A 12,168-nucleotide genomic window follows, 5' to 3' on the forward strand; every position below is an offset into this window, starting at 1 on the left:
CTTTGGCCCTTCAGCTGCTTGCCTGCTCGAAGCACAGCTACATTAACATTTAAACGTTTGGTATAATTAAAGAAGAAACATTCAAGAAAAGGGAAAGGAGGAAAAAGTCTGATTCTAACCCTTCTGCCAGTAACAGAATGAAAGCTCCCTGCCAGCAGCAGAGAAGTTGGAACGGGTTCTTCATGGCAATTGCTCAATCCCAGTATTCAAGCCAGAGATTTTGTGTTGCATGTCTGATGGGTGTTTGTGTGGTCATGCTCTGTAGAAGGGGCAAAAAATCTGATGTGGCAGGAACTATTGTTTGGTTACAAGGCAATATTAACAACTTACATTGGAGCCGCTGCTTTTAATGGAAGAATGTCCTTCCCAAGAGGGATAGCAACTAATTTCACAGTAACTATTTTTTTTTAAGTAATATTCTTAAAATGCAACCTATATTTCTTTTCTCTTTGCTTAGAGTGTTCAGCACATAGCTATCCTATTCAATTTAACCTGTTCTTACCCAGAGACACTGACTTATTTGTTCCTAAGTCAGAACTGCAAGGTTTAGTTTCACACAAAGAGTGGGCAGGATCCCTTCATTTTCTCGTTTGGCATGGTATGTTTTTCTTCTTAGATGAGGATTTTTCCCTGCTCATTATCCAAATTAGTCTCCTGAAAATGCAGTTTTAAGTTCTATTAGTCTTGTAGGAGACTTGAAAGAGAAAGTACATACTGAATTTTTTTCAATATACATTTTTTCCCCACTTTGCTTTTCATCTCTGAGCACATCAGCTTGCTACTTGCCAAGTGAAAGCACTGCAGAGCACATGCTGAGTTCTACTGGTGGGACTTAACTCCCATGTTGTATGAATGTTTCCTTTTGAAAATAAGGATGTGAAATATGTGCTTTGCAATTTGCATGTCAGTGGCTAATGATGAATTTAATATAACTGAAACTCACAATTTTATAATTTATATACTAGAATATGGAGTTGAAAAGACTACTTTCTATTGTTTCTTATAAAATACCATAGGATTCAGTATTCCATGCAAGACTCATGAATATTTAATTCAAGGAGATTTGTAGCCCTGTAAGATGTAATAAGCTAGCCCTTAATGACAATTTTGTGTAGCATGCATTTAGCAACATGTAGAAAAAAATCCTGCTGGCAATTCTGTGCATCATATTTCAAGCATATCTGTTCAGCTCGAGGGCCTTTTTATCATTGGAATTATAAAGAGAAATTGGACTATGTCTGAGAACAATATGCTGCAATTTCTTAGTACTTGCACATTTTTCCTTATGTTCAGACTAGCTAAAAGTTCCAGCCTACTGATTGCCTTTTGATGTAAGGCTGCATTCTTTTTTTTTTCAAGATTGCATTCCTCAAGAAGTATTTTGAAATATATTTTTGCATCTTTTTTGTTTAAGTTTCATAGTTTTCATTAATCTTCCTGGTCTCTGAGGGGATTTTCTGAAATGTTATTCCTGGTATACTGATTATCATCATAGCTTACTAAAAATGTCAACAAAAGCGAACTCATAATGAAGCCTTAAATTTACAGGTTGGAGCTTCTGCAAATGTGGCCTCTGATACTGATAAATTACCCAGCTTCCAAATTGGGTTATTGTAGTGAGTCAGCCAAAAGCACTGCTGCTCAGTTCATGGAGATTCTTTTGTTGTACCACGATGCCATCAGACTTGGAGCACTGAATACTTTCCACTGATGCAACCCAATTTTTGTGGGACTTCTAGGAGCTTTTTACTACAAATTAACTAGCCAAAAAGAAAAAAGTCCTCTGAGAGACTGACTTCCTTCTTTCTCTGATGTAAATTTAAGTGATGACTACACTTAAGCTTGAGTTAGGATGGAGGTGGTAAAAATGAAAGGACAGAAGGTGAAAAGAGGTTGGTGCCATAGGGTTTGAGAAATGAGAGAAGGTTTTGGCTGGTATGTACAACACTTTAAACTTGTAAAGAGACATAAACAGTAAGGCTCATAAAACAGGTTATGCAGTGAAGCACCTACACATCACTTTATACGGTGAAAATTGATGTGTTCTCCAATGTTACTGGCTTCATGTGACTAAGGCTTTTTTCACAGTAAAAGTGTGAAAGGAAGATTAAAGGGAAGATGATCTCCCTAAGAGTCTTTCAAAGATTTGTTGTGTTGCTGGGGCAGAGAGAAGAATAATAAGCTTTAAGAGAGAAAAAGAAAAACCAGTAAAGGAGTGAGCCAGGAGTGCTTCTGTTTTGTCTTGTTTCTCCCAACAGTTTATGGACAGCTGTTTTAAGCCATTTGGCTTCTTACCTCTAGGTTTGGTTATGTGTGTTTCTAGACAGGTAGAAATTAACAATGTATGGCTGAGAAAAAGTTATATAGATATGGGCTTTTCCATTGTATTAATTTCTGGTAAAGGCTGTTAATGAGTTGTGAAGCTGAATTTGAAACAAAATTTCATCTGGAGAAGTAAATACAATAGCTCCTGGTGACAGTTTACACTGCTGCTACATGCGGAGGCCATCTCAGTTTAACTTAGTGATGGAAAGTGCAATATTGAGTGAAATACAGAAGTGGAAGACCAATTGAAGTATCTTGGGTGTTGCTATTATTGTGTTAATTTTTCAGAAGACTTACATAGCACATATGCAATGAAGTTATCAATGAGGTTAGTGATGGTGAAAAATAAGAAAATTACAAAATAATCCATAGCAATATAAATCGAATGTCTTAAGTAGCAACCATGGACCATCACCAATTCCTTTGACCACAGTTCTATCGCAGGGCACTATAGTTCTTTTGTTAGGAGATTATTTGTCACAAGGTAGAACCATAAAGCTCTTCAAGAGTTACTTAATTTGCCAAAAGTAGAGTTTATAATCAAAGGCTGACACCTTTGGTCCATTTTGAATCACATATACATTAGCCAATGACTTGAAGCTGTTTACTTTTTCGGTTTTGCTTCAAAGTCATGTATTGGAGTTTCTAGGTGCAGACCATTATATCCAGTGAAAGGACAGAAATGATCAAAAATAGTTTTCTGCTGCTCATAGTAATGTGCTGGGGAGAGGAGGAAAAAAAATTGTAACTGCTATATTTTGATTGCTATAAACATATAGTTTTGGCTGTGATCTGAACTACGTTTATCAAATATTAATATGATGTTAGTTATGAATAAAGTGTCCTCATATTTTTCTCCTTGCTTAATGGAATATTGAGAAAAGCTATTAGTATAGCCGTGAAACAAGATGTTTAATGAAGCTGGAGATATAAAGCTAAATTAAAGTGCAAGAGGAGAAGACGTTTAGCCCACCAATTACCAAAGAAGTCCAATATAAATATTACATTAGCTTGAGGATCAGAGGCACTTTTGGAAAAATTTTTCTATTAACATACTAACAAAATGATTTCTCCATACAGGTTAACCTTCTAAACCTGATTTGCATTCAAATGTTAAAATCCTTAGTATAAAAAACATAATCTAACAGTATTAAATGGATTCATGTTTTCCTTCTTAGTCTGGTATGACAGTTAAGCTGAATATTTCATAGGTAATTTTGATTATAATAGTTTTCATTCTACTTCATATAGCTTCAAGTCACATCTTCATAAAAGACAAATTGTGGTACAATAACATTTTCTCAAACAGATGTTCCAAAACAGTTATTCACAGCTAACCAGTCCTAGTGCATTAAAAAGTATGATTCCTACTTTATTCTTTAACTTTCTAAAGGAAAAATTTCTGGAATACAGATGTGATTGTGTCTTAAAACACATTAATTTTTCCTTATTTTGATTTTTAAAGTGGTGGAATGGAAGAATTAACACAAATTTGTTTGATTACATGGAATTAAAGCAGCATGGAGACTTCACTGTCAAGTAATGATTTATTTAAAACTGTGTTATCTGGAGTTGGCTCTATCATCCTTTTGGCTTAAACATGGACATTATATTATTTGAGTTTTGCCAAGGATCTTGTCTTTTCTCCATCTTTTTGAGTCTCTAAAGTTACTGTTGCAGATTTGCTTTCAATGATGTGACAACATTACTTTGTATAATGTCTGGAATTCATTAACAGTCTATTTTCAAGCTGATCAAATATTTGTTGAACGTCAGTGTGTCTATTCTGATCAAGTCACTGGACCAGGCAAAAAGCTGATATTTAGTGAGAAGTGCAGCTCTTTGATTGTTCAGATGGTTTGAATTAGTAATTTAGACCACTAAGCATCAAAAGCAACATTTATTAATTTCTTTTCATTAAAAGAGTTTTATAAAGGAAAGGAATTAGATTTTTTTTTTTTTGCTCATCTTTCAGTTAGGGCATCTTGATTGTCTCTCCACGGTTAGATATGGGATGTGCTTGGTGGAGGGTTTGGTAGACCATATGAAAACTGTTTGCATGAAATTGGAAAGCATTTTGAATTGTGTTTTGGAGCTGTATGAAGTTTGCAGCCATTTTGTGTTCTTATATATTTTCCATTCTGTGTTTAGGTTCTTGTGTTTTGTCTCAACTATGAAAATGCCTTTTAGAACTGACAGGTGTCTGGAAAGTACCAGTGTTTATCCAGGAGTTTCTCTTAGCCTGATCACTCTTAGGAGAACTTACAAATCACATCTCCCTGTATTTCCTTTACAAATATAGGAACGGTTGACTCACATTTATTAAAAGAAATGCCTTCTTTACTATTTCCAGAGTTTATACAGAAATTGTGTCAAATTTCTACAAAGAAAGAAATTTGGTACAGTATTTGGTACATTTGATTTGATTTGGTTTTTAAAGAACAAAGGAATCCTGATAATCTTTGAGACACTGAGTACCAATGAAAAGGTTTTTCTTAAAGCACCTTTTTTCTTTGGAAGTTATGCATCTTTCCCTTGCTGAAATGCATTTGTCAAAAGTTTCATCTATTGCCTTCATTCATACAAGTTTCTTGGATGCCTCTTCAGTCTTTCTAAGAGTTCTCTTTCCGCCTCTGTGGTATGTGGAATTTATTTGGTGAAGACAGATAGTCAGTTTGGCCAGCTCTGATGTATTTTAAATAAGAAGTAAATATGATGGTTTAGTGCAAGAATGAACAATAATATTTTTCTCTTACTGTCTGATGTTTGGTCTAAGTAGAAAGTGTTGTCTAGGTGTTTATTCCAATGTCCTCTTCAGATCAAAGCATTAATTTTATTTACTTTTTCTGTGTATCAGTCACACACCCTGTTGTTTGAATCTGGAGGCATTTGCTCTTGGACATTGTTCTCCTTTCTCTCCCAGACCACCAATATTCAGAGTAGCTTTCTCTGTGGGTGGGATGAATAATCTCTGGTTTGCTGATGACCAATGACCACCACCAAACACTATAAATGCCATGGTGTGCAATACTGTTTGCCTTCACCTCCGAGGATGTGAGTTAGGGGTGATCCTGCTGCTCCCAAAGCAATTTTTTCAAATAACCACTTTGGCTCTGGCGTCAATAAGAAAAGCTGGACTTTCTGCTCCTCAGCCAGGGAGTGCAGTGGGCCTATGGTCAGACTGGTACATCCCTTTCTTCCAGTTCCCAGAGTCCTGCTCAATATACAGCATGAACAAGCATTAATCCATCAATGGCCAAGAAACTTTTGGTGCCACATTCTCTTTTGCTTAGCTTTTTCCCTGGCAAAGAAAATAGAATACATGAGGAATTACAGTGGTAGTCTGTGGGAACTATGGGGAGATTGTAGGTTGTTTGTATAGGCACTTTGAGGAGCAGAAGGAATTGGAACTGAGAAGGGAAGCTGAAGGGACGGAAGGCAGAATTTTCAGAAGGAGCTAATGGTTGCAGTTTAACTGCTGGTGACATAACTTATTTCCTCAAGTAGATTTTAGTTTGGTTGTGTTTGTTTTTGGTTTTATTTTTGTTTGGGTTTTTGTTTGTTTGCTTCTATTTGGTTTTGGTTTTTTGTGACAGTTAAAGAAGTACATTACCATGAAGACTTAAAGGGTTTTAATGATAATGTTGGGATTTTGCTTATGTTTTTATGGTCATGTTGTTAATACTTTGAACTTTTCAGCAAACTTACTTGTTTTCCTGAAAAATCAATCATGTAGGCTAAGGTGGATCATTTGATCTTGTGATGGTGCTTGAATACAGGCAAATGTGGGCTGTATTTCCAGGAGTAAGTGTGTTAAGTCCCAGCTAAAGCCATGAATCTGAAAAGAATTATTTGAGCTAGTTATCAACACGTCTCAGTGCAATGCAGAAGAACACCAATACACTTTGAGTTTTGTTGTATGTGTAAGTGATGAAAAAGAATATTGGAATAGTAGATTCAGTTCTGTTGCCTACTCTTCTAAAGGCTTTTGTGAAATTACACTATGATGATGTGTATGTTAGCCAATGGGGAAATTATCCATGCAGAGAGACTCAGACTTACTCATTTTATTTTAAAAAGGGAAGTAATTATATGGAGAGCCAGGCTTCAGTCTAAGGCAAGGCATTAACAAGACTCAGTGTAGAAATAAGCATTTTTAAGCACAACTATAATAAATGGCTGTGGTAACTTCCCTAAAATACATGTTGTGATTTCTTCGTTATGTGGTATTTTTCATAAAGGTGTCTTGTATTTTGAATAGGCATTATAAACTTGAGATAAACACTACTGTAGGTTGAATAGGAGTTATAAGCTTGATATAAACATTGTTCCAGGTTCTCTGTCCTTTATGCAACAGAACCAACTCAATGATCCCAGTAATGGTTTCCAGTCTTAAAAATCTATGAATATACAATTGACTCAAGGGTTGCCTTTGATCTTGTGGTTTCTTGATCCATTGTTGTGATTTATTCACATAATCTGTCAACAGTGCTAGCAACTTCTGTGTCTTCAGCTCATTTCTTTATAAAGTCTAGCCTGAAATGATTGATTATAATCAATCCTTTTGGTTCTTTAAAATGATCCAGGGTCTATAGTGCAAGAAAATAAAAACACATTTTGGGTAATGATTCTATCTTTATGTTTACCCAGTTGAATACTAGCTATTAGATTGAGCAGGCCAGCAGCTGCTCTATGGATTAAGAGGCCTCAGAATTAAGCAGTGCTCTTCAGATAAAACATTTAACATTGTTTTGCATTGTAAGAGGAGCAGATTTGTTGTCATTATAGGTTTGTCATAGTTAATGTGGCAAACTACATTTAATGATTTAAAGGAGCTCCAGTAGATTCCCAGTCTTGGTTAACCCCATCCCCTCCCACCTGCTCTGCCATCACTCCTCAAAGGTACCCAACCTTTCATACCTCTTGTGCAAGCATGACAATGCAAACAAACCTTCCCTGAGCTTTCTGTGCCCTTTATTTTAGCTTTCTTTCTAATTTGGTGTGTGCTTGTAGCTGCCAGCTTTGCAGCCTTTGGATACTTTGCAGGGCTAGGTCTGACCAGTCTACTGAGGAGAAATTAGAGCTGATAAGCAGCAGCTCTGTGCCACTTAGGAGAAAAGGAAGAGCTGGGTTATTTGCTGGCTTCATGTCATTTGGAAGGAGCGAGGGAAGATACGGAGGAAGGGAAATGTAAGGTGGCCTGTGTTAGCTGCTGCTTGCACTTCAGGAGGATGGTATTTAAGAAGGGTTATGGGAGGTAGAACTGGCTGGTTAGACTTTGTAGGATAGTGAGACATCCACCCTTGTAAAGGAAACCTTCTTTTCCTCTTCTTGATGAGACACGAACTTCTCTCTTGATCATCCCACCACTTCTTCCTTTTCAGTCACTAGGAGAGACTGTTTGTTTTGTCTAGACTTTAGGCTGAAGTCACTCAGCCTTCCAGGTGGGTGTCTTCATGGTGAGTCAACACCACCCCACACCCCAGACTGCCTGCCCAGAATGCAGTCCCAGAAACTAACCCTGCTCTTCCTCCTACAAAATACTAAGCAGAAACATCTATCGCATGTGAAAGCAGCTATTTGGAGTTAAAGTTTACCCTCCTTATGGGCTTCTGATATCTCCATTGTCCAGGCTTACAGCTTTCTGCTGTGGGATCCATTGAATGCAAATGCTAACACATGGCTTTAGGCAAATCCCAAACCTGTATGTGAGGCTATCTGCAACTGACTAGAAATGTGTCAGCAAAAGTTAAGATAACAGAACCTGAGGCTTTGAGGGCCAGTCTTCTCTTGATCTGATGGGAGATGAGAAAAGAGTGGCCCCTTCTTTGGGCAGCTGTGGAGGAAGGAGGGAACTAGACTTAGTACTCTAGGACAGGACAGGGAATTGAGGTTCAACAAGACCAGCAACCCATAGCTGTACCCTGCAGTGCTAAAATGGTTTCTAACAAGGGTCTAACAAAACCCTCATAGTGGTTTGACTAGACTCACTTGTGCCTATGGAATTGAGTCTGAGGTGAGAAATCAATGGGTTTAGTAGCCTGAGAGCGATGCTAGAGGATGTGCTTTCAGTTGAGCTGTCTTCAGTGATGATTATTCATCCCAGGGCATTGGATGTGCGCCTGAGTTTTAGGGTCATTTTTGTATTCTTGATTGAAGTTCAAGATGCCCATAGTAGGGGCACATTTGCAGTGCTACTTCTGACACATCTGTTGTCCCTGATCTTCATCTTCTTCAGGAAAATAAGAAGGGCCTGATGTTTTGCCAGGAGAGAATGGCCACAGAAGATAGGGCATTTATACTACTACTACTACTACTGAAAAGATAGAAGAAATGTTGGGTAGATGGTGAGTGGATGTAAAAAAGATGTAAAAAAATGTGAAAATTGGAGAGCTTAGGGTTCATAGCCAACTGAAGGCACTGATACCCTTATTTCTTTGAAGCAGCAGTTCAGGATGTTGCAGGGTACCTTTACAGCTCAGGTTTGTTTGTGCTTTGTAGGTGCAAGATAGCAATGCAATGGAATGGCCTTTGCCTTGGCTTCTGGTGTCTGTATTTGGAGTGAAGGGCATTAGCTGTGTCCTGGAGGGAAACTTCAAATTTGGTGTTACATTGATGGAATCCAGTTTGTGTGCACCAGAGCTGCCGAGCTATCACAACTAAAATATAGTAAATAGGAACAACTGGGGCATTTATTGTGAATGTTCGTTGTTTTTGCAAACTAAAAAGCACCCAATATGGCTGCTAAAAGAACAAGCAAGCAAAGAGAGACACAATTTTGCAGAATAATTTAGACTGGAAGGGACTTCAGGAGGCCACCTGGTCCCAATCCTTTAAAGCTATTTCAGATAGTTTCTGATTTGTCAATGTACCTTTTTGGTGTGGAGTTCTAATTTTTGTGCTTAGACTAGGTTGACAGGTTTCAGATTGAAGCAGGAACTTTGTTTTTGAGATGACAGGGGATCTGATATGTTTTAGAAGTAGTCGTGTACATAGATATTTGTTGGGGAGTGGTGATGAGGATATCATTGCTATGAATGCTATATTTAAAATGCTAGGGTGTAGTTCGATCTCAAACAGATTGCTTCACATTTTGGTTTGGAATTAAAATAAAGAGTAACTTCACGCAGAACAGGTCTGCAGTACGCAGTGATTCATCTAAGGTGAAGTTTTCATGTATTTAACAAGCAAAATTCTTGTTTGGCTTCAGCTCATATTTAAAGAATTTGATTTAGCACTTAGCATTCAAACTCAATAACTTACTAGCGCTGTCTTATGTGTTTGGACTCACCTGTTAAAAATTAATCTCTTTCTTAGGGATTATTAATATGGCCTTTGAATGAATTCTCCTTTTGAGCCAGACTTGTGTGAACTTCTGTCTTTCATGGTAACAGAAGAGGTTGGGGGAGGCCAGGGAGGAGCTGCATAAATTGTTCCTTGTACAAGCATTGAATTCTGATGGCTTATTTAAGGCTTTGTAACTTTGAAAGATAGCTGTAATTTACCTGTTACCTTTACCAGGTCTTTGGTATCAACAAATTGCTGTGAAGTGAGAAGTCTGTTGTTTGACAGTGGTCAAAACTAAATGTAATAGTCAAAAGTATATAAAAGGGTATATTTATTGTTAATGCTTTCTAAGTGAGATATCTTTGACTAACTTGAGGTGTGCTAGAGATAATTTTTTTATTAATAGAATAAAATTTTTATTTGAGTCTTGTCTTACGCTATGCTGGTTCTCAAGGTAAAAAAAAATCTCCATCTTAATGAGCAAATCCTCCCCCATTCCCTTCAAGTAAGCCAGCTAGTTAATTTTAAATTTGAGTCAAAACTGTAGTTCACACAGTGTAATTACAGGTATGCAGATATATTCTGTCAAAGCATTGCTTTTCATTACTGATCTTGGAATAGTTGTTCCTGTCTCTTGTGATATTGGTTTCTTACTAACTTTTAGTAGGATGTAACTTGTCAGTCTGTGAAAAAGAGTTTGAAAAAATTGGATAGTAGATGCTATGTGAAAAATCTACGTTAGTACCTAAGCATGTAAGGTAGAAAATACAATACCAGTTTTAAAAAAATGAAGGTGGTGACAGGTATGGTGGAAGATCAGGGAAGAAATAATTCCTGTAAGCTTGGTGTCTGGACTGGACAAAGGAATAGAAACTATAAGGAATATAGCAGTTGGTATCTGGATGAACATGATTTATATAGTTGGTGAAAATTACATACTTTTTGGAAGGAAGGTCATTGCCTCTCCAGCAAAGGGTTCAAAACACATTTAAGTAATTTAAGTAAGGATTATGTGGTTTTTCCTGTTAAGATTTCCAGAAAGCCTATTGTCAAAATTTTCTTGAAAAAACCTAAAGTAATATGAGACTTAAAAAGTTCTTGCAGAGGTATCTAATTGGTTACTTTTATAAAGTAGGAGTGAAGGGATGGGATACTGTTCAGTCCTCACAAGGGAAGGGAGCCACCTGTACTTCGTGTAAGCAAGCAGGAAAATTGGATGAACCATTCAGTGAAATTTTCTTGATAGATCAGCAAGGGCTGGTCCTAAATGTGGAGAATTATAGTAAGCTCTTACAAGACTGGGGGCTGAGTGGTAAAAGAGTGCATAAACTTTTATGTAGGTAAATGTCGAGTAATGTATGTGGAAAAAAAATTTGTAACAGTACATAGAAAATGATGTACTCTGAGCTGAGTGCTTGTCTGTGCATATAGAGGCAAATGAAACTATGATGTGCACGGAAATAATGGGGTTTGATTGTTAAGTATCTTTCTTAGTACGAGCCCTGGGAAGTGCAAGTCTTCAAAAACAACAAAAACTTGTTCAAAAAACCAAAAGATAGTGATTTTATTCCTGCAAGGTAATCAGGCTGTGCATGAAAGGTGGTGCCACGGGGTTTTACAGCTGATTGGGGTTTACATGATCTTACTGGGAGCCTATCTATGTTCCTGCAGAGAAACTGAAAATAACTAAATATCTAGGAATCACATTTGAATCATATCCACATCAGGAAGTCTCTGAGCTTCAAATTGGATAGTTTCTCAAGGAGTAGTAATAGAAAATATCATATATAATAGCCTTGCTTTTCATCTTCCCTGAGCACATGCTGTCAGCTGTTGTCAGAGTCAGGATACAAGAGCTCTAGTGAGGAAGGGTTTTTATTAGATCAGATGTAGCTTTTCCTCAGAATTTCAGTGCTGTGACTTAGAGAAGTTGGTCCATCCTTTTTTGCATAATTAAGAATTAAATAACCACCTTTTCATCAAGAAATGGTAGGTAAGATACTCTGCATTTGTTTTGGAAGGAGTAACTCTTTGGAAGGAGTAACTCTAAAGTAAAATTCATTTGCTTTTCTCATTTTAGATCTAGAACTGTTAGGTTTGTCATCAGTAAAATCTGTATTTTGAATATATTTTGCACAACATGAGTGCAGTGTGATGCTGATGACTGTTCTGTTACCAAAAGACAGTGGGCATTCTTGGTTAGTTTTATTTTTCATATAAAAGTGCTTAAATTTTCTGACTATATAAATAAGGAAGTAAATTTTATCATTCTATGCATTTGCAAATTATTCTTTTGCCCTATTCATGTTAATTCAGATTTTCTCCATTGCTACGAAAGATATTCGGTAAGGAAGGGGTCAACAAGTTAACTCTCACTGATAGCTGAGAATGAACAAAATGGCAGCTTATTAAATGAAAGTAAATTATAGCAGAGACCATGAGAAACTAAAGCTCTAATTTAAAAGAAAATTGTTCCTTTCAACTTGTGGTTCAAATGTGTACCCTCTCTCCTTAGCAAGAGATGCTCTCTTATTTATGTTCTGGTATATCATTATG

At 36.9% G+C, this 12,168-nt stretch overlaps 1 protein-coding gene across 1 annotated transcript in view; it reads left to right on the plus strand.

Moving 5' to 3' along the window:
* The window catches only part of RNGTT (RNA guanylyltransferase and 5'-phosphatase), a 176,236-nt gene that overhangs the window by 99,328 nt on the left and 64,740 nt on the right, over nt 1–12,168 (plus strand). The window lies entirely within an intron of this gene.

This window comes from Molothrus aeneus, chromosome 3, assembly GCF_037042795.1.
Source record: "Molothrus aeneus isolate 106 chromosome 3, BPBGC_Maene_1.0, whole genome shotgun sequence".
Lineage (NCBI taxonomy): Eukaryota > Metazoa > Chordata > Aves > Passeriformes > Icteridae > Molothrus > Molothrus aeneus.